We start from the raw sequence: 21,369 nt of genomic DNA on the forward strand, positions 1-21,369 counted from the left end.
ACATATAGACATTGACATGCATAAAAAAAGCATATATAATCAACATGCATTCATAACAAACACATCTTGATAACAACATCATCAAGTCCTACATGGGAACACAACTGTGAAAATGACCACCACCATGCATACATAAGAAGCATATATATAGCCTACATGAATGCGTGAAAAACACATTCCGCCCATCCAGTCCAAGGGTTGAACCATGCTCTGATACCACTCTGTCGTATCAGATATCACCCGAAAAGAAAAAAAAAAACTAAACATCACCCAACGAGAATGAAACCCACTCTTATACCACTCAATGGTATCAGATAACACCCAAAGAGGAAAAAAACTACACATTCCAAAAAGAGAATGGAACTCTCTCTGACACCACTCTCTAGTATTAGATATGACCCAAAGAGTGTTTAACCCACTTTGATATGACTCTATGACACCCTCATTGAACATCTACCCAATTAACCAACCAACCAGGGTAAATATACAACGAGAGGCCATGATAATGGGATTCAACCTCGTAGGTGACCCTAAGGAAGTGGAATCAATAGAAACCCACAAAACATACCTTCTATAACTATTACAAGACTGCCAAATGTCTTCCCAGACATCCCCATTAACATTCCTTGGGTCCCACTGAATTTTTAGACCGTCAAACCCTTGGACACTCTGTTGATATGGACAAAGGTGTGTTTGGGATGCTCTAGTCGCTCCCACTACAAGGCATGGGTGCATCTAGGGACTTTTCTCCTTAGTCCCATGCCTACGACACCGGGATTTGTGCAACCTTTTTAGTCCCAGAGCCCAGTTCACTACCCAAAACTCAATGACAGGTTCACAAATGAAATTTCACAGTGGAACAAAGATTCATTTGCAAAAATATCAACAAGGCGTAGGCTGAACCCCCACTAGCCATGACAGGAATTTCATCAAACATGTCAGAAATATGAAATCTACAAGCCTTAACAATAGAACTCAGCATAAGCATCTCATACTTATATTAGAATCACTAAGAATCATTGATCTCTCAATAGACTAGCTACAATTTCATCTATTAGGCCATAGATATATTGTTCATTCATTTACAAGTAAAAATTTGATGAGAGCCATACATAGCCACTATCATGATAAATGCATATAACCAACATAATAACAACAAAAATACCAAGGAAACAAAATCCATATAATCCACATATAAATTAGTATAATACTCATGAAATAACAAGGAGAAATAACCTCATATTGATGATGCAAATGAAAACGAGTTTTGGGGCTTCCACAAACCACCCGACCATAGATTGGCTAAACCAAATCTTTGTTTCATCCAATCACCCCCTTCCCATGTTCCAAGCATGAATATGGGACTTAAAACCAAACTCAACTAGGGCTTCTCAAGGCTACACCACCTCACCCTCATTAATAGAACTAGGCTTTACTGCAATCCACACCGAATCACTAGGTTATAAACCATAAACATACAACTCCACACTTTACCACAATCCCCACCGGATCACTAGGACAAAACAAGCATGGATACAACCAGATTTCTCCACCTACAATGTGAGGAATTTTCCCATATCCTAGTATCTAGGATTTACCACAATCCCTAGTCTGATCTAGGGATCACTATAACCGAGACACTAGTCTCTGGGATTTACCGCAATATACACCGAAGCACTAGGCCCTAAATGACACTCCACCCTCTAGGCTTTACGATATATCCTACCATTCACGAGCAAGGATTCCTAGGCCTAATCAAGGGAGACTACCCCTAGGATTTACCATATATCCCGCCAATAACTGGTCGAGGATTCCTAGGCCCATTGTGGAACACAATACTTGGCTTTACCATAACCCATAGTCTAGTTCAAGGGTCACTAGGCCAATGGCTTTACCGCAATCCACAGTGAAGTTCAGGGATCACTAGGCCATGTGTTCTTTCTTTTAAAGATCCACCTCACTCAAATTTGAATCCATCCAGTAATCCAACTCAACCAAAACATGATAACCACAACACACCATGGCAAGGCTAGGCTGAAAACACTGTCACACCTAACAAAACCAATGCTATGACAACAAAGAATCACATGCAATACCATGCATGCCAAATCTAGCAATGAAATCACCATGTTGTAGCTGATTTATCCTACTCTTACTTGATTTCTCCCTCCTTTCGCTTTCCTTTTTTTCCTTTCTTGATCCAATGCGAAGGTGCTCCAGGAAAACTCTAAATGTCCAATATGTCAGGGATATAATAGAGAGAGAACTCCAAAGCTGAACTGAGAAAAATCCTACCCACTTATCCTCACAAGGATTTTTAATAATGAGGCCATTATTTTCCTCCTCGAATGGAACATGTGACCTTTCACCTTGATTTTCTCCTAATTTCTAGTACTTTCATAAATAAAATGCCAATTAATGCTTCTTGCCTTTCCAAAGCATTTGTCATTTCCTTTGCCAATTTTCTTAGCCATCATTATTGTAATGAACACCAACTAGGATGTTCTTCCCAACATTCAACTTCGAATATGTCCCCCATTACCTTGGTCTTATATATTTTTTTAGATGAATTTTTTAACCTAGGTTGTTACAAGTAATTTGGGTAAATGGGATTTTACCATTCAAACTATGATATTAAGGTGCACAACCACAACGTTTGGAATATGAACAAAATTTCCATACTACATCCTAACCAATTCTATAAAGTGATGTCTTAATAACATAGGGCTTCTATTTAAACCTCGTGATTCTCACAACTTAGAATAAAACCACCAATGATGTACTAGTGATATTTGTTAATTGGGTGTTCTTGAGTTGTTGTGTACATGAAAATGCATCTAAGACCATTGTACAAACTCCAAAGAAAACATTCAATCCAAGAATGTGTAGAACTTTCTTAAAAAACAAGGTAGATGCAATGGATGTTCAAAATTTTACTTTTTTGTTATGTTATATGATAAAGTTAACAACATGGGATGATATTGCAACTCTAGTTTCCCCTGTCATATTGGTAGAAACATGTGTGAAGGCTACCCTAGGAGAACTACAAATGATTATGTCATGAAAATTGAAAAGTATATACCTGAGATGAAATTTATAATAATCATATCAAATCATGATGTGTAAGCATAAAATTCATAAAAGAAATCCACAATATACAGAACATAATTAAAAATACAAAAGAATATATGGCAATGCCTAAAAGAAACCTTTGATACATTGCATGGAATGCCATCTCAAAAGTTGTAGTATATTTTCATTACTTTTCCAATTTCATTTCTTTTTTGTTGCAATAATTTCCATGCACTCATTTTGGAAGAGACTCATGAAGCTTATCGTAATAACCAAAATAAATCTTTATACATTGCGTGGAAAGCCATCTTAAAAGTTATGGTATCTTTTCGTTACTTTTCGAATGTCATTTTATTTTTGCTACAATAATTTCCATGCACTCATTTTGGAAGAAACTCATGAAGCTAAAGTTAATGGTAAGCCTCAAGTTCCTTGTAAATAGAGTTGAAGTCTTTATGTCAAACGTAAAGAACATTTACAAAAACATTATATTTTAATCATGTGCTATGAATAATTAATAATTTGCTCATAATGTGTTGAGCATATCATAAAGAAATTGTACTGGTGTTTCCTACTAATGCCTCTACAAGAGAGCTTAGTATATCATTACTATCCATATGACTCTCAAGTTCTAGATAAATTCTCATTGAAAAATTAAAGTACCAATAAAAAAGCATTTTGTTGCATCTTCAAAAGTACTTAAAGAAATAAATTACTCTATGCAAAATGTGCCTCTTTTAATTTGGAGTCAAGATAGCATATAGACTACTACGAGAGTTTGAAATATACTTTTCCTTTTCATAATTCTCATTTTGCTTCTTATAAGAGTTTTGATCCTGAAGTGCTTTGAAAATTATTAGACATGGCACAAAGGTATCCATTTGAGATAATTTGTGCAAGTAGTTCCCTCTCAGAGAGCTAGAGATAAAATATAGACATCTTATACTTCACAATGTGAAGTTGTCTCTTTTTGAATTGAAGACATTCTAACCCAATGAATACACAAATATTCTCCAAATGAACAAAGGCTATTGATAAAATAGAGACCCCGCTTCTACAATAGAGTTTCATCCTCATAAACATGGGAAAAACATGGTCAAGTGGAAAGGGAGAGCATAAAACTCTTCACTTCTACAATCATTTTTGAATGAACAAAACTTATCCCACCAATGATAGCCTTTGTCTTTCCTTGTTGAAATCTCTCCCATATGTAGAGAACTATCCAAAAAATTTGCTACCATGCGAGCAACTAAAGGTAGTGATGAGAAAATCACATTGATAATGCCATTGAATTGTGAAAAAATCCATTACAAAATGTGCAAAGTTACAAAAATAGCAAATTTCAAGAATGAAAGGGAATGTTGCGACAAAAAACTGCTAGCCTACAATGTTGAAATAGATTTTGACCACATAAACTCATGTATACCATGCATTTGGAGATCCCACAAGCAATATATACAATCCCTAGTAATTCATCTTTACAACTACTATAAACCTTCCAATCCCTATTTAAATACATGGCTAAAATTTACGCAATAGATATCTAAGCTTAAATGTGCTTGAAAATTTTAAGGTTTAACAATCTATAAAATCATAACATGGTTCCCTAATGTCTACCTTAGGCTTATTATCAATTTCATGCTAAATTTTCTAGAACATTAGAACTTGGATGTTCCAAAGGTATTTAAAATTACTAAAAATGTGTATCAAACCAAATAACTTTTGTCACTCTCATCCATGACAAGATGAAGGAGAAAAGATGTGAAGTGTTAAAAGAGGGGAAAAATTGATCTATCAGATTTTCCGCTCTTCAAAAGTGTTATTTTAAAAGGTCTTTAGAATTATTGGAAATGAGTATCATACCAAACAAATCTTGTCACTCTTAACCCTCACAAGATGTAGAAGAACAAATCTGAAGAGTTCAAAGGAGGAAAACATGATCTGTCAGAATTTATCTTTTTCAGAAGTATAAAATCCATATTATAGATGTGCAATGAAATTCCATGCATGGTGGAAGTAATATGTTGTTGTAATTCTACTCCAAAGCCACAAAACCATAGAAAGGAAAAGAATTCAGTCCAATATTCATGGAAAATCAAGTGGTGCAAATACTCAATTTATTATCCTTGTTTTCATTAAGAACATGATTCCATTGTACATGTGTCACTTCCTATACAATGGAATTGAGCTTGATAACTTTTACATTAGTAAGCATCCACATCCCTAAGTCAACCAGGTATAAAGCACCACATATTTAGATTCTAGATCGAAATATAAATTAAAACAGTTAATTCTTTATTTCATACAATAAGCTAGAAATCTATGCATGATCACCATAAATATAGCGTGTTGTAGAAAGAACCGGTATTATGAATACCACTAATGCATTTTTATGCCAAATAAATAAATTATAAGTGTAAAATGCATGCAATATTGCATTTAAAACTACTTTTCCCACTCCCCCCAACCAAAAAAAACCATTAACAATCACCCTTAACACATTGTTCTTAGAATTTTTATACTTAAAGACCACATGCACTATTTCAAGGATTATAAGTTTTGGTCCATTATGCCATTGAACTCATGAAATGTATTTTAGGAAAGGAAACATATAACTACATGGATCAAAACATTCATGGTAGAATTAACAACCTTATTTAAATAATTCTTTCGTGTGATAACACGAGTGATGACAACTAGGGAACAAGCTCATGTTTGTGGGTAGATAAGTTCATTCATTCCCTAAAATGTAAGTTTCAAAGCAATTTCTAGTGCCTTAAAACTCATGACTTGCCAAAATAAAATAGGCATAAGAAGAAAGAAAATACAAATTCCTTATGATATAAGAAAAAAATTATGGATTATAAATTCCTAAGACATACACAAAACGAAATTACAAACAACCTATTTGCAACTTTCAAAAATAGTTATCAAGACATACCAAGAGAGATCCTATAAGAATAAAACACCAATGTATACCATAATATCAGTGGAATCATAATATGGAACAAAATGAAAAATGAGAACTAAAGTTGTTGATACAACCAATGTCGCATATAACAAGAAAGTTGTTTGCATAATATGAAATTTCAAGATATATGTCACGACAAAGAATAAAAATTCAAGGTCATGTCTCATGTCCTTGAATGAGGGAAAAAATAAGTCTTGGGTATAATTTCAAAAAACAATAAATTAATAATCAATGTTCTTAAATGGGGTTGCATACACTTATAGAATGAAGTAGAAGCATAACCCTAAAAGTAGATATGTTACTTGCCTCTATGGTAAGGTTACACACTTCCTTCATAGATTCAATATCCCATTCCTTATGGGCATGTATGAAACTTTTGGCTGAGACAACAACACAAAGAACACAATATTGAATACCAAATATGTGTAGCTTCTCCTTCAGTATAATATGTGCAAGTATTTCACTGCACAAGTATGAAAAAAGTTAGTCATTCTAAGTTGTATCCTTTGAGTTTCAATTTTTCCTGCTCTACTATTTTACCTATGACCAAAATAATAAACATATCTTAGTGATAATTATTCATGCATACCTAACAATAATGTTGAGTGCACTTAAGCGGGTGACAAAGATAGCTAGAGCAAGCGCATACACTACAAAATCGACAGCCTCTCCAACAATCACTTTTATAATTGACCACATCAAGCCAATTAGTTTTTCTACTTATTCTCTATCAAAGATAAATAAACTTCTGCAAGTACATGTCATGTTTAATGTGCTTGAAAACATAAATTAAAAATGAAAACATAAAGTGGCCAGTGAACTATGTGCATCAACACACCAAAATAAGGTATGAGATTCCAAAATAATCATTGCATATGGAGCCAAACAACTTAGATATTATACAATAAAATCCCTTTCAGATCAAACAAGAATAATATTCTTGTTTTCATGTGAGAAAAATGAGGTGTCCGTACCAAGATGGAAATATACTCAAAAGTGTAGTAGGATCTCAAAACATAGTAATGCAATTGGCAAACTATGTTAGGTTTGAGATATTGAGGGTTCTAGGTTCTGCAAGGAAAGATCATTACACTACTTGTGAAATAAATCAAAAAACAATACACATATTCTCAAATCATATAACTCAACAATTTTGAGAATTTTATAATTAAGATAGATAAGATTTTTTTAGTCCACTGAAAAACAGAACAAGAATTGATTTCTCAAACACAAAAACACTATGTGGGCATGCAATAAAGAAATTGTTCATACCCGGTCTCCAGTTACACAACTGAAAGCATAGGAAAAGTGTAAGAATCAAGCAAAAAATATGCACTTACTAGTAATCATGCCATCCCACCAAAGTGGCTCATATAAGTATGTATAGCCACCTACTCTTGTAGGACATTTCCATGTGCACTATCATTTCATTAAAACCATCTTAGATCCATCTAACACCAGATCTATCATGCATCGAGAGAGGTATCAAATCCATCAAGATGAAAACCCTATTTTTTGGTGTATATAACTTGAGTAAAGGTTTTCACCTCGAGCGATTTTACCCCTCTCATTGCATGATAGATCTAGTGTTTGATGGATCTAAGGTCATTCCAGTTGAGGGCAACAATATCACACTTTTAGACATAGCTCTCACCATTACAGAGCACCGCAGGTGCCACTTTCACATAGAAATTTTGTAATTAAATTGAAATAATGGAAAAAAAGGAAATGAATTACATTCATTTCCCATACCAATAATTTTTTCTTGCTATCATAAATTGAAGTTTGAAAACAATGATATATCATTATTATCACCTTCAATGTGAAATTCATACATTCAATGCTTGGATTAAACAAAAGTAAGTATATCTTGCTTTTAAGTTACCATGAGGATGACCTGCATTCCAAATACTAGATGATGAAGCTTTAACTTCAAACCATGCCTTCAAATGTGTGCCCATTCAAATAGATTTCAACTACGATCTTTCCCCAATTGGTCAATGATTTGATGGAAATGGTTTGTATGGAGAGACCATCCTAGAAAATTCATAGAGACTCACCTTTACTAATACATAATTATTATTTCTCTACTCTAGGTGCAATGAAAGAGATATGGTTGGTTCTTTTTTACTCAAACGCAACACCAATGATGTAACACGATGGTAATCCACCACTCAGAAATAGAAGAAATATAATAATACAATTTTTTAAACTCTGGTCTCATTGTTCTTATGAGAAATTCCCACACATAAGCACATCACATGGGAGATTCAATTCTCTCTTGATGGTTTCACATAGATAGGCTCACAAATCCTCACAGATAATGCTACAGATGTTAATTCGATCCTCCTACAACATACAATCCACACCAACGATTACATCCAATGTCAAGGTGACACCCTCAACCCCAAAGAGAATAACCCCTTGATTTGATACAACTTGATGTGAGGCAAATAGCCAGTAGGCTATTAATGATACCATTTATTCCAATAAAGTCGTAAACCTCACATTTACAATTCTAATTACCTGTATCTATGAACATGAATTCTTGCAAGTGCCTAAGCTGCAATCCTTGATCCACATACATGAGTTCAAAAGCATCTGTACCATTTAAATTCATAAACTACAATAGAAAATATACATTGAAACTTACAAACAAAAGAAGGAAATAGAAATTTAACAATGTAATTCTCATATGTGAAAATATGTATTAATACACATATACAATCTCATAGTAATGTTAGGAAGATTACAAATGTTTTCCTTATAGTTTATAAGGGAACTATAAAAACCATAGACAAACTTAGTCATCAAACCTTTAAGCATCTCCTAAAATATAGTAAGAAATCAAGTTACCAAATCCTCTATCTTATCTACATGAATCTCTCCATGATTTCTCAATGATCTTCATTCCTATTATCTCTCATTTATTCACATTTCATTGACATGTATATTTCTAGATTTAATTTACATTATCATATTTTTACATCATATAATTCATTAAAGAATACAAATATGAATTATTCTCTTCCACTCCCTCTTTAACAATTATTTGAAATTTCATTTTTTTCACTTGGTCCTTAAACTTGTTTCTTAGTGTTCGCATCTTCTTTGTTTTTGGATTTATGGCATTCTTCTCACATCCTCCATGCTTTCACCTTCTTCCTTCAAAGATACATGTTGTTGAAGTCCATATAGAATAATTACCACTCACCAAAATACATGGTTTTCTAGTCGTTGTATTTGTTAGTTCTCTAAGAACCTCTTTCCTGTACATGGTTCGTCAACTATCTTTTTTTCACAAATAGATTTTACCTATAAGCCTATTTTCGATGCCCCTATATCATCCATCATGATTCCTAGGGTCTTGTTTCCCTCCCAACTATGATTAAGGACATGAAATCCATCCATGAACCCCGGTTCATTGTAATGAGACCCACATTTCACTTAGATGTCGAAGAATTGGTCAAAATCTCTTATTTTATCATCTTCTCAATGTTCGCATCTTCTATCGTTTTGGATTGATCATCTTCTTTTCACGTCCTCCATGCTTTCACCTTATTCCTTAAAACACACATGTTTTTGATGTCCATATAAAATAATTACCCCCCACAAAAATACATGGGTTTCTAGTTGTTCTATCCATCGATTCTTTAGGAAACTCTTTCTCGTACATGGTTCATCAACTATCTTTGTGTTGCAAATAAATTTTACTTGTAAATGTTTTCCCCTTTTCATATTTTTCATCATTTTATGCTACCATTATTTCTTTCGCATAATCTTGTTGTTGATGCCCATGTATCATCCATCCATGATGCCTAGGGTCTTGTTTCCCTCCCAACTATGTTTAAGGAGATGAGGTCCATCAATGATCACCAGTTAATTGTAATGGCACCCATATTTCTCTTAGATGCCAAAGAGTTGGTCAAAAGAGCTTATGCTATGGCTAATGTTGAAGATTTTAAATGTTGTTCATGTAGTTTTAAAAAATAAATTATTAATGGCATCCACATCTCACTTTTATGTGCAAAAACCTTACAATAAAGCTAATGCTAAGATTTATAGATATTGTTCATATAGTTCCAAAAAGTTAAATTAAACCTTAAAATTCCATTTTACCCATTAACCATGTGTATGCCAATAGACTCATTATCAACATGCAAAATTCCAAATCAGTTAAACTAGCACGACCACATTAGTAAATGTGGTTGATATATGATAGGTAACATTTTCCATCTTTTATATGTTAATAAGTTTGTGAAAATGGAGCTATAGTCATATACCAAGCACATATATCTTAATATTAATATTAATGATAATATAATAACATTATTATAGTATCATAATATGAATTATTACATTAATATTATTAATAATATATCTATATTATAAATATAAATATCAATAAATTATATTATTAATGAGTGATTGAGGATTTTTGTGGTGAGAATCTTGAGAATGATTATTTGGAATATTAACCATAGTAGTCATTTTTATGTTGACATTTCAAGTCCACAACAATACTCATCGTTAGGATAAATCCACAAAGAAGAGAAAGGAAAAATGGAATAAATAGGGAAAGAAAGGATGAGAAGAGAGAAATGGCCAACGAGAAAACTCTAATTTATTAATTAAATGGGAAAAGGGAAAAAATATAACTTAAGGAAATAATTAGAAATAGATATATTTAACTATAATAATAATTATTAACAAATCTTATATCTAGGATAATGGTGAATTAATAAAGATAAGATTATATTATTATTATGATAATTAATTATCCTTGCTATTGGTAGTAATTACTACTAATAATGAAGTTTAGTTAATAATAAAAAATTATATTATTAACTCGATTAATAAACATTATATTAATTTAAGCCTCTATTAATAATAACTATTAAAGTAAGGATGGAATATAAATATTAATAAAATGATATAATTTAAAGGGGAATAAATGAGGAGATAAGGATTAATAGTTATTGATAAATGCTATTATTATGTTAAGGAATAAAGTTAATAGTTATTATTAAAGAAATATTAACTTAATATTGAAATAAAATATTAGTATATTATAATTATTGGGATGAATTGTTCTTATTATAAGTTAGGAAATTTTTTTTTAAAGGAGTAATGGAAGGATGTGGGAAGGGAGGGGAGGAAGAGATTTATGAGGGGAAGATGAATATAAGGAGCATGAAAATTAGGAAAATGGATATGAAAGGGAATAGGTGAAATTATATAAGGATTAGTTATGGTTGATAGTTCTCGTGCCTTGAGTAAGTGCAAGAATCTAAATTCTACTTACTTCCAGACCACCATCTCTATTCAGATTTTGAGGATGGTTTATAATTTCAGAGCTTCCTTAAATTTTTATTTGTATTGATACTTCTCTTTAGCTTTTATTTTAGTCTTCAAGGAATATGTGGTGACATGTCTTGGTTGAGTGTTCTATAAGCGCAAAAGACCTAGTTCTACTATTTTTGATGCCAGCACCATGTTCTTTGAGCCTTATTTTAAAGGACCTCCCAGTCTCTCCAATGTAACAATTCCCACATGAACAAGATCCCATGGCAACTGTCAATGTCTACTCAAAGAGTTCACCTTGAAAGGTGAATAAAGTAGAACAAAGACATATTTTAGCAAGCTTCACAGTCTGGGGTTCTATGACTACTTTTACCACCAGACAACTTCATCTGACAGAATATTCGTGTAGAGCTGGACCACATCAAACTAACAATCTTATCCCTAGGATCTAATTTTTCTTTATTTATAAGTTCTATATAATTATTGAAGTCTTTAATGTAATAATTGGTCTTAACAACCATAGGTTCAAGTTTTCTATTAACATATTTTGTTAATTCATATGTGGGTGCCCTAATAATGTTGACAATAGGCCTAAGGGGGACACATGCTTTATGATTTTTGGGGGCTCTATAGATCTATGGAACTATTTCACTATTAGGGGAAATATTTTTCTTCATTCTTTCATCAATCTCTTAGTCTTTCCAATGTAACAATTCCCATATGAATGAAATCCCATAGCAATTCTCGATGTCTGATCAAAGAGTTCACCTTGAAAGGTGAAGAAAGTAGAATAGAGAAATATTTCGGCAAGCTTCGCAGTCTGGAGTCCATGACTCCTTTTACCACCTGGAGAGCTTCATCTAACAAAATCTTCATGAAGAGCTGGACCACATCAAAAATAACAATATTATCCTCGGGATCTAAGTTTTCTTTATTTATATGTTCTATATAATGATTAATGCAGTATTTAATGTAAGAATTGGTCTTGCAAACCATAGGTTCAAGTTTTCTAGAAACATATTTTGCTAATTCATATGTGGGTGCCCCAATAGTGCTCACAATAGGCCTGAGCAGGGAATCTGCTTTATGAATTTTTGGGGCTTCGTAAATTTATGAGGCTATTTCACTGGGGGAAATCCACTTCTTTATTCTTTCATCAACATCCTAGTCTCTCCATTGTAGCAATTTCCACATGAACAATATCCCATAACATCACGTCTTATCTCCCTCTCTCTTTACCTCCAACTCCATCTCTCTTTATGCATTTCTTCTAACCTCCCCCTCTCTTGCCCTCCAACTCCATCTCTCACTCCCTCCCTCTCTCCTTCTCTCCCTCTCCTCCTTCCTCTCTCTTCATTTCTCTCTCACCTCCCTCTGTCTCTCTCCCCCATCTTTCTCTCTCCCCCTACTTCTCTCTCTTCACCCTCCAACCCTATCACTATCTCCCTCCCTCTCTCCCTCTCTGTCCTTCTCTTCCCCTTTCCTTTCATATCTCCTTCTTTGTATCTCTATCTCACCCAAAAATATATGCATTCTCTTTCCATCTGTCCCATGTCACCCCTCTCTCTCTCCACTCTTCTCTCTATGTCTTTCTTCTTCATTTTATCTCCATACCTCCCTTGTCGCTCCCTCTATCACTTTATGTCTTTGTTATTCCCTCGATATATATATCTAGAGTTAATATATATCATGATATATTAATAGATATTATAATCTAAAAAATTAAATATCATATTAAATTTAATATTGTATTAATCCAAAGTTATCAAATTTAATAATAGTAATATTATATTTAATAATATTTTTAAGGCATGATAACAAAAATTATAATAAAACTACTTCAATTACGAACAAACTTTGGGCAATAATCACATAAGAAAAAACTACATCAAATTAATATTTTCAAAAGATTAAGACCTTAATGTATCCATAGGATATGGTTTTCCCCTTTAAAATTCATTTTAAAAATATTTAATCAAAAGAAATATTAAAAGATTTTGGTGCATGATTTTCAATTCCTTTTGTTGAATTAAATTTTTTCCTTTGATTTAAGAGATGCTATTAGCTTTAGTAAATGAGAGTAAAGATGTTTAAGATATTACCAAATTGAGAATTTTAACGTCGTAATTTTTTTTGTTAAACGTAAATATATGATCCATTCAAATTCACATATATGATAAAGGAACTATTGAATGTATGAGTTAATTTATTATATATTCAAATTATATATAATAATACATAGTTATATTTTAATAATTAATCTTAGTCCATTAATATGATTAAAAAGTTATATATAATTTAAATTTCAAGGTAATGTTTTTCTCGACATTAGTAAAAACTAACTTTTATTTTTTGAGGACTTGACATACACATTTAGGTCATACTAGGTTGTAGAATAAACTAGCTAGTAAAAGCTAACTTTATTTTTTTGAGGCCAGGACATACACATCGAGGTCATACTAAGTTGTAAAATTTGGCTCTCCGTGTAACGAGTACATTCCAAAAACTATAAACTAGGACAAACAAATTGAATTCTGAAAAAAAAAAGTTCCAAAAAATTGTGCTGACCATGCATGTAGCTAGTAGCACAATAAATAGCATCAACCTTGATTACATATGGAATGTAAATGGCGGAAAAATTAAGGTTGAATGTAGCACTATAAATAGCATCAACCCTCATTACATATGGAATGTAAATGGCAGCAAAATGAGGGTTACATGTAGCACTATAAATAGCATCAACCTTGATTACATATGGATACATTCCAAAAACTATAAAATAGGACAAACAAATTGAATTCTGAAAACAAAAAGTTCCAAAAAATTGTGCTGACCATGCATGTAGCTAGTAGCACAATAAATAGCATCAACCTTGATTACATATGGAATGTAAATGGCGGAAAAATGAAGGTTGAATGTAGCACTATAAATAGCATCAACCCTCATTACATATGGAATGTAAATGGCAGCAAAATGAGGGTTACATGTAGCACTATAAATAGCATCAACCTTGATTACATATGGAATGTGAATGGCAGAAAAATGAAGGAAATGCAACGTTAAAAAATAAAACTAAAGGGCATTTTAACTAAGAAAACCACAGATGTGCTCTAATCTTGCAACTTGAGAATGAGCATGCTATTAACGAAGTTTAGCGAGAGACTTTTTTAACCGAAAAGCTTAGCTACTATCCAAACAAGCATAAAAGGCACAAGGCCAACGCTAAATGAGATCTCCTTGATGACACCAACCAAAATGGAAACCGTAATTTTGAATATCCAGAAACAAGAATTTGAGTGCTTAGTTGTGAAAAACGTTTACCCGTACACAAATTCAAGGATTCACACCTTGATAAAAAGAAAAGCCAAATTATGCTTAAACATATAAGGTTTAGCAAAATAGTTAACTATAATTAGAAAATCGTTTATCAATAGCAGAAGTCATGACCTAAAGACAAGGATTTCTTAGCATGTGTATAATGGAATTGACAAAACGATTGTTTTCCTTGACTTAAAGACGAAATAATTTAAACATGGGAAAAGTTAGAAATTACATAAATTTTCAAAGAAAGTGAATGTTAACTAAATATCCATTAAATAATAATTAGAATAGATGAATGAAACTATCATAATAGAGTGCATTAAATAATAATTAGAATAGATGAATGAAACTATCATAATAGAGTGCAACAACCAATGGAAACTTTAGGAAAGTTTAAAAGTTATAGTGCATGTCCAAAATAACTTCACATATTTGCAGTTTAGGTTAAAGTAGGTTATTATAAATGTTCCTTTCATGATTACTTAGAAATAAAATATCATTTCAAAATCTATCCCTCAAATAAAAACCAGCCTTAGGGAAATAGTAGGATATGAACCCAAACAAGCAACAAAATTGTCATTATATATTGTAAACCTAAGTTTACTAGTAAAGTCACAATACTTATCAAAGAAAGGGCACAAGCTCAATTAAGGAAGATAATGGCAATAGTACATAATAAATGTGACACTAGCATAGAAGATATTAGGCAACATATTAACCATGGGAACATTTTAGGACCAGAGTGAAGATGCATAAAATGTAATTATTATAGGCCTATAACAAAAGAACGATCAAGTAAATCAATTAGACAAAGGGATATATGTGCACAAAATTACACAACAATATAGGTTACTAAAATGCCACAATTTTTAGTTTGGTTTATAAAAAAATTAGGTTGTGAATATCATAATTCATCACATGCAGTATTGATAACATAGTGCTAGAATCAACTAGAGAAAAGCTAGAAACTATATGGATTTAGAATATCAAGCCCTGATGCAAGGAGATTGTATTATTTGTTAGAACAAACAAAGCAAATTTAGAACATGAAAAATGTAAAAGTGAACTACCTTGATGGGAAGATCTCAAAGCATTGGGAAGATACATACATGCTCTGACTCCAACAGATCTTGCCTTCCTTAGTCCTTTCTTCTCCATGATGAATCTAACACTAATGAAAATACTCAACGAGAGTGCAAGAATCAATCTTGTGACATTATCACAAGACATGTCAGAGGAGGAGCCTAGGTTTTATGGTAATTCAATGATCTAAACCTGACCCATCAAAATCAATATTTACAACAAATGAAATAAACATGCATTCTCTGCCAAAAACAACAAATATTGAGTAACAAACTACGAAGGTTCAACTTCTAACTTCGGGAGGCCTATCAATCAAAGGAATTTTAATAGAAACTGAAAATGAAATGAATTTTTATAAAAACAAAAATGAAACCAACTAATCTCACCAAAATAAAAAGAAATCAAAACCAATAATAGCAACATGGACTCATGCAAGGGCCTCCCTTGAATGAGGCCCACCTAGAATCTCTAGTAAATTGTCAAACCTTCCTCACAGAGCATGACAAAGGCAAAACGAATGGACAATGTGATTGATCAAGTACAAAGCCCCTTCTTTCCTGTCTGCCTTTCAAGAAAGATGCAACAAAACCAAGATCGCCCCTACAATGGGGGGGCGGAGGCCCATTGACTATTGGTGCATACTGGAGTGGCTTTGATTTATTGGCATTGCAACAAGCATCCTTTCCTTGTCCCAACCTCCCCTCGGTAGGTTCAAGATCCTTTTATATGAGGAAAGGCACTAGAGAAAGAAATAAAGAAAGAATCCAAGTTATGTTTTGAGTTAGAATCTCGCTTTCGACTTTTGGAAGTAAACAAAGGCCATTGTACTTCCTTTTTTCCTTTGTGATTTTCCATCTATTGTGAAGAAATTTGTCTATGTGTTGCATGCATTTTCCTCCCATATCATCCAAAAGTTCTGATCGCCAAACCAATTATAGTTGCTTCCTTCCAACCAGGCAAGGAGAAGAATGGAGTTGGTTTAGGACACATGACAATGATTCCGTCCGGTGTTGGATGATGAATTGCCCAGTTCGGTCACTAGTAAATAAATATCGGTGAATGTCAACTAGGCCTCGTTCAAGTTGCAGGATTGGGGGGTTGACCTGGACATGAAGTTATTTACTTCATCGAAGAACTTATGCAAGTTGTTCAATAGCTCAACAAACTTGTTCTCCATTAATTGTTGCATAGTGTTTGCATTCAATTGAATAGTTTTCTTAGAGGGTTAACATTGTCTTTCTAGTTTTATTTATTTGGGTTTAGTGGTGAGGGACGGGGGAGAAAATTACTCAAATTAGTGAGCTATTACTAGATCAACCAACTAGTACTAAATCAAAACTTGGTGTTATCTAGCTTGTCTAGATTATGCCTCATGGTCAAAAGGAAGCCCTTCCATTAAATATTATCTACTAGCATGAAAGGTTTTTGAAGGGAAAGTTCTTTCTCATTCCCTACCCTAGACTAATTATTAGCAATTCACCTTCCTGACCTAGCTAGAAAGAAAGGAAGGTAGGCAGGCATGAGCCTTTCACTAGAGGATAAGAAGATAAATGACACCTTGAGAAAGCAGATAGATAACACTTGTACAGGACACCTGGAGGAAATCTCTACAATTGGGGACGATGACTCTCTACAATGTCCCTAAGAAGAACCACAAAATAAGATGCCTATCGACATAATTATAAGATTAGTGGTAAATGAAGGTCAACCTCGATCAACAAGGTCAAGCATCCATAACCATGGTCCATCTTGTCAATGAAGTTAAACCATAGTCAACTTCATCAACCATCTTGAGCCATAGTCAACCATCATCATCCACCAACAATCCTTAGCAACCATTATAAACCATTATCAATAATGGTCATCTTTCATCGACAATTTTCAATGATAGTCAAATAATATCAACCATGCTCAACATGCACTACCATGTCCATGGTTAGCCATGTTCAACCATCATCAAGCAAGCTTAGCCATGGTGAACCTTCTTCATAAAGGTAACACATACATTTTTACAATAATGGTTGACCATGGTAAATCATGCTCAACCTTCTCAGTTCTCTTCAACCGTTATGTAACATTAACATTAACACTAACGTAACATCAACCATGGTCAAACATAATTGACAAACATTAATGTAACATAAATACATTTGACATCATTGGTTTAACATGGTCAATCATGGTCCACCTCTTCAACTGTTAATGTAACATTAACATTAACACCAATGTAACATTAACCATGGTCAATGATGGTTGACGAACATTAATGTAACAATACCCAACAATGTAGCATAAGTACATTGTTATGTTAATGGTCAAGCAAGGTCAACCCTCCTCAGTTATGGTCAATGTTGTAAACAAGGTTCAACTGTAGTAAACCATGGTCAAACATTGCCAAACTTGTTAACCTTCTTGAACAATAGTCAAGCATCATCAACCATCAACAACGCTTGGCAACCATGGTTAACCATTATCAACCATGCTCAACCCTAGTGAACATTTTTTAACCATAATAAGACAATGTCAATGATAGTCAACCATAGTCTACTAATCTAGCCCAAGCAAGTTGACCATCAACTAGCATAACCACATCAATAAAGTGATTGATATATATTGAACATGGTTTTCCACCTCACATACATGAATTGACACCATTTTAAGTGGAAAATAACACCTATCAAAATACATCAACTAATTTATCAATATAATTGTCCTAATTATAAATTGATATTATTAATAATAATAAATCTCATAAATTCATATATAATCCATATCACTTTCAACTCCAAGACTGCCAAAGTCCAAATCTCTAGCCCATGCCCTTTTCTCATTTTCTATTATACAATCAATTTTGATTTTCCAAAATTAAAAAGAAAAAGAAAAAAAATTAGAGGAAAGGTTTTTTTGGGTACCAAACGAAATAGAAGGTAATACTGGCTTCTTTGAGTAACAAGTGCTTCTTTGAAATAGAAGGTTTGAAAGATGTTCTTTCATCGCATTAAATTGCTCGTCTTTCCCTACAGCCACGTTTCCTTCTCCACGACCAAGAGTTTTCTCATCAGTTGTGTCTCTCACTAACCAAACACCTTATCATCTCCGGATTTATTCAAAATTTCATTCTGATCAGCTGTCATTATCACTAACCAAACGCCTTATAATTTATGGATTTATTCAAAGTTTCAGGCAATAAATTAACCAGAAACTTGGGCGTCTTTGACATAATTTAACTAATGAATGTCTGAAAGGAAAAACTTCTTAATACCCAGAAATCCTGAAAAAACTTAACTCTTTAAATTCTTTACTTCGCATAAAAAATGAGAAGTTTCAATAATGCGTGAACTGCGCTGTCATTTATGCGTCCTGTCCGTGAATCCATCCATGATCACTTTCTTCTTGTATTCATTCGATTGAAGATACACCATTCTGATATCATTATTTCTATTCATTTCTGTCATACTTTCTGAATCTTCTCTGAATTTTGGAAGGAGATAGAGGCATGCACATGCGAAGAGCATTGCACACAGGCGACCGTACAAAACGAAACAGAGTAGTATGATAATCATAATGATTGCACCCACTCTGGCATCAGAAGCCATGGTTGGCTTGGTCCTCCTGTTGAAGCTATCTGATCCCTGTAAAGCTATCGCAGGTTTGGTACTGTGCTGATAATCTCTGGACATAGACCTTCTGAAACTTTTAACTCTATTATGATGACGATGCTCCTGCTCACGATTAACGCTATTACTTTCTTCTAAAGATCCCGGGATTGAAACCCTAGAGGCACCGGCACCACTGTTTTTCCTCCCACTTTCCTGATCTCTGGCACCAATCACAACTGGAACCCGTCTCTGCTTCGGAGACACAAACCTCGCCATGGCCTCTGGCTCACTTATCCTGTCGGAAATATTTTCTTCATGGGCAGACGGCTCGGCATAGACATTCTGGAACTGATCAATACCGCTGGTGGAATGGGGTTTCGATCTTTTCCCATGACTTTTTGGCATCGGCGGCAATGGCGAGAGCGTGATTTCTTCTGCCATGCTTTCCATTGATACACTTCCTCAACACATTGATATGTCACTTCTGAATATTTTTTTGTATAGGGTTTAGATTATCATTCTGGTACTTGCGATAAAATAAAAATAACAATTAATCTAGATAATCATGTTACATAGCCGAAATTAAAGTAGATAATCACTCTGCATAATTAAAAATCAATCTAGATACTCATATTACATAATCGAAATCAAAATAGATAATCGAACATTCAAACCTAAACTCCAATTAGAAAATGAGAAAAATAAACTATCCCACCACAATAACTATATATAAGCAGTATAGACACCTCTGATTTATAGATTGCACATATCCCTGGGTATGGATCGTTCCTGGAAAAAATACGTGGAAAAGTCGAAGTCAACGACGCGGAAATCAGGTGGGTCACGCCTTAGCTGGGCTCTGAAAAGTTGGGCAGTCCACCATACAATTTGTGTGATGCCTACTTCGTCGTGATTGCTTGCCTTTGTATACGGAAACGTGTGGACGAGAATTTATTCCTGGCTCTGACCGTTCCTTTGATTTTATGACGGGCGACTTTGAATTTTTATTTAGGTACCTTCCAGAAGGATATTTATTAACTAATTTCATATATTTCGACTTTCTCAGAATAGATGTTATTTTATAAATTTGGGTATTCTGGAGGGATGGACGTGGAAGAGTTTTAAAAAAAAGTTTCCATTAATGTGAACAGGAAAACGAAATGGATATTGAATTTAGTTTGCTACGTTTTGGATACATTTCGTTATTTCGTTATTTTTTTTATTTTTTATTTTTTTTTTATTTATTTATTTTTTTTTTTTTTGGGGATTTTCACAGTTATTTATATTATGATATATGATTTTTTAAAAAAGAATTATACAAATTAAATTTAGAAATCCAATATAGTTTTATGAGACAATACTTGTTTCATAATACTTGATATGGATCACAGAAGCCTAAATTCTCCAATATAGTTATTTTTTAGAAATTCATCTCACAATATAATAATTGAATTTAGTTCACAAACTTAGAATTTAGTTCACAAATTTTAGTTCATTAAGTTTGTGAATAGATTTAATTATTTAAATTTATTTTTTTATAAGATATAGTTTGTATTAAATATTTAAATTTAAAAAAAAAATTGAAAATAAGAATTATTTTTGAAAAAATAAATTATTCAAAAAAATCATCTAAGTGAACTTTATCTTATTTTTCTTTTGCTAATGCAAGATTCAAGCCTTCAATTTCATTAATCAGCCTATAAAGTACATAAAATACATCAATTCTCACATGGTCGTTGACCATGGAGAGCTCTGAACAAAACCTGAAACCGGGCTCAAAACACAAGCCCCCCTCCCTTGATCTGGATTTAAGCAGGAATGCAGGAATGCAATAGATTACAGAGATAACCATAAATACAGAGATGCGATAACCATAAAAACAGAGATGCAGCGGAAATAATACTTCATTTCATTAATGGAGAATACTGAAATATGCTTACAAATAGAAATAACCCAGCTAGGGTGATGGTAGCTTATCTCTGAGAAGAGATGTGTCGGCTACATGCCTCTGAACTCTTT

At 33.2% G+C, this 21,369-nt stretch overlaps 1 pseudogene; it reads right to left on the reverse strand.

The window, feature by feature from the left end:
• Nucleotides 1-5,667: 5,667 nt before the first annotated feature.
• On the reverse strand, nucleotides 5,668-15,898 carry LOC149244707 (putative magnesium transporter NIPA4; annotated as a pseudogene).
• Between the last annotated feature and the right edge of the window lie 5,471 nt (nucleotides 15,899-21,369).

This window comes from Pinus tabuliformis, chromosome 8 (assembly GCF_031772625.1).
Source record: "Pinus tabuliformis cultivar Carrire ecotype Pingquan chromosome 8, CPIR1, whole genome shotgun sequence".
Lineage (NCBI taxonomy): Eukaryota > Viridiplantae > Streptophyta > Pinopsida > Pinales > Pinaceae > Pinus > Pinus tabuliformis.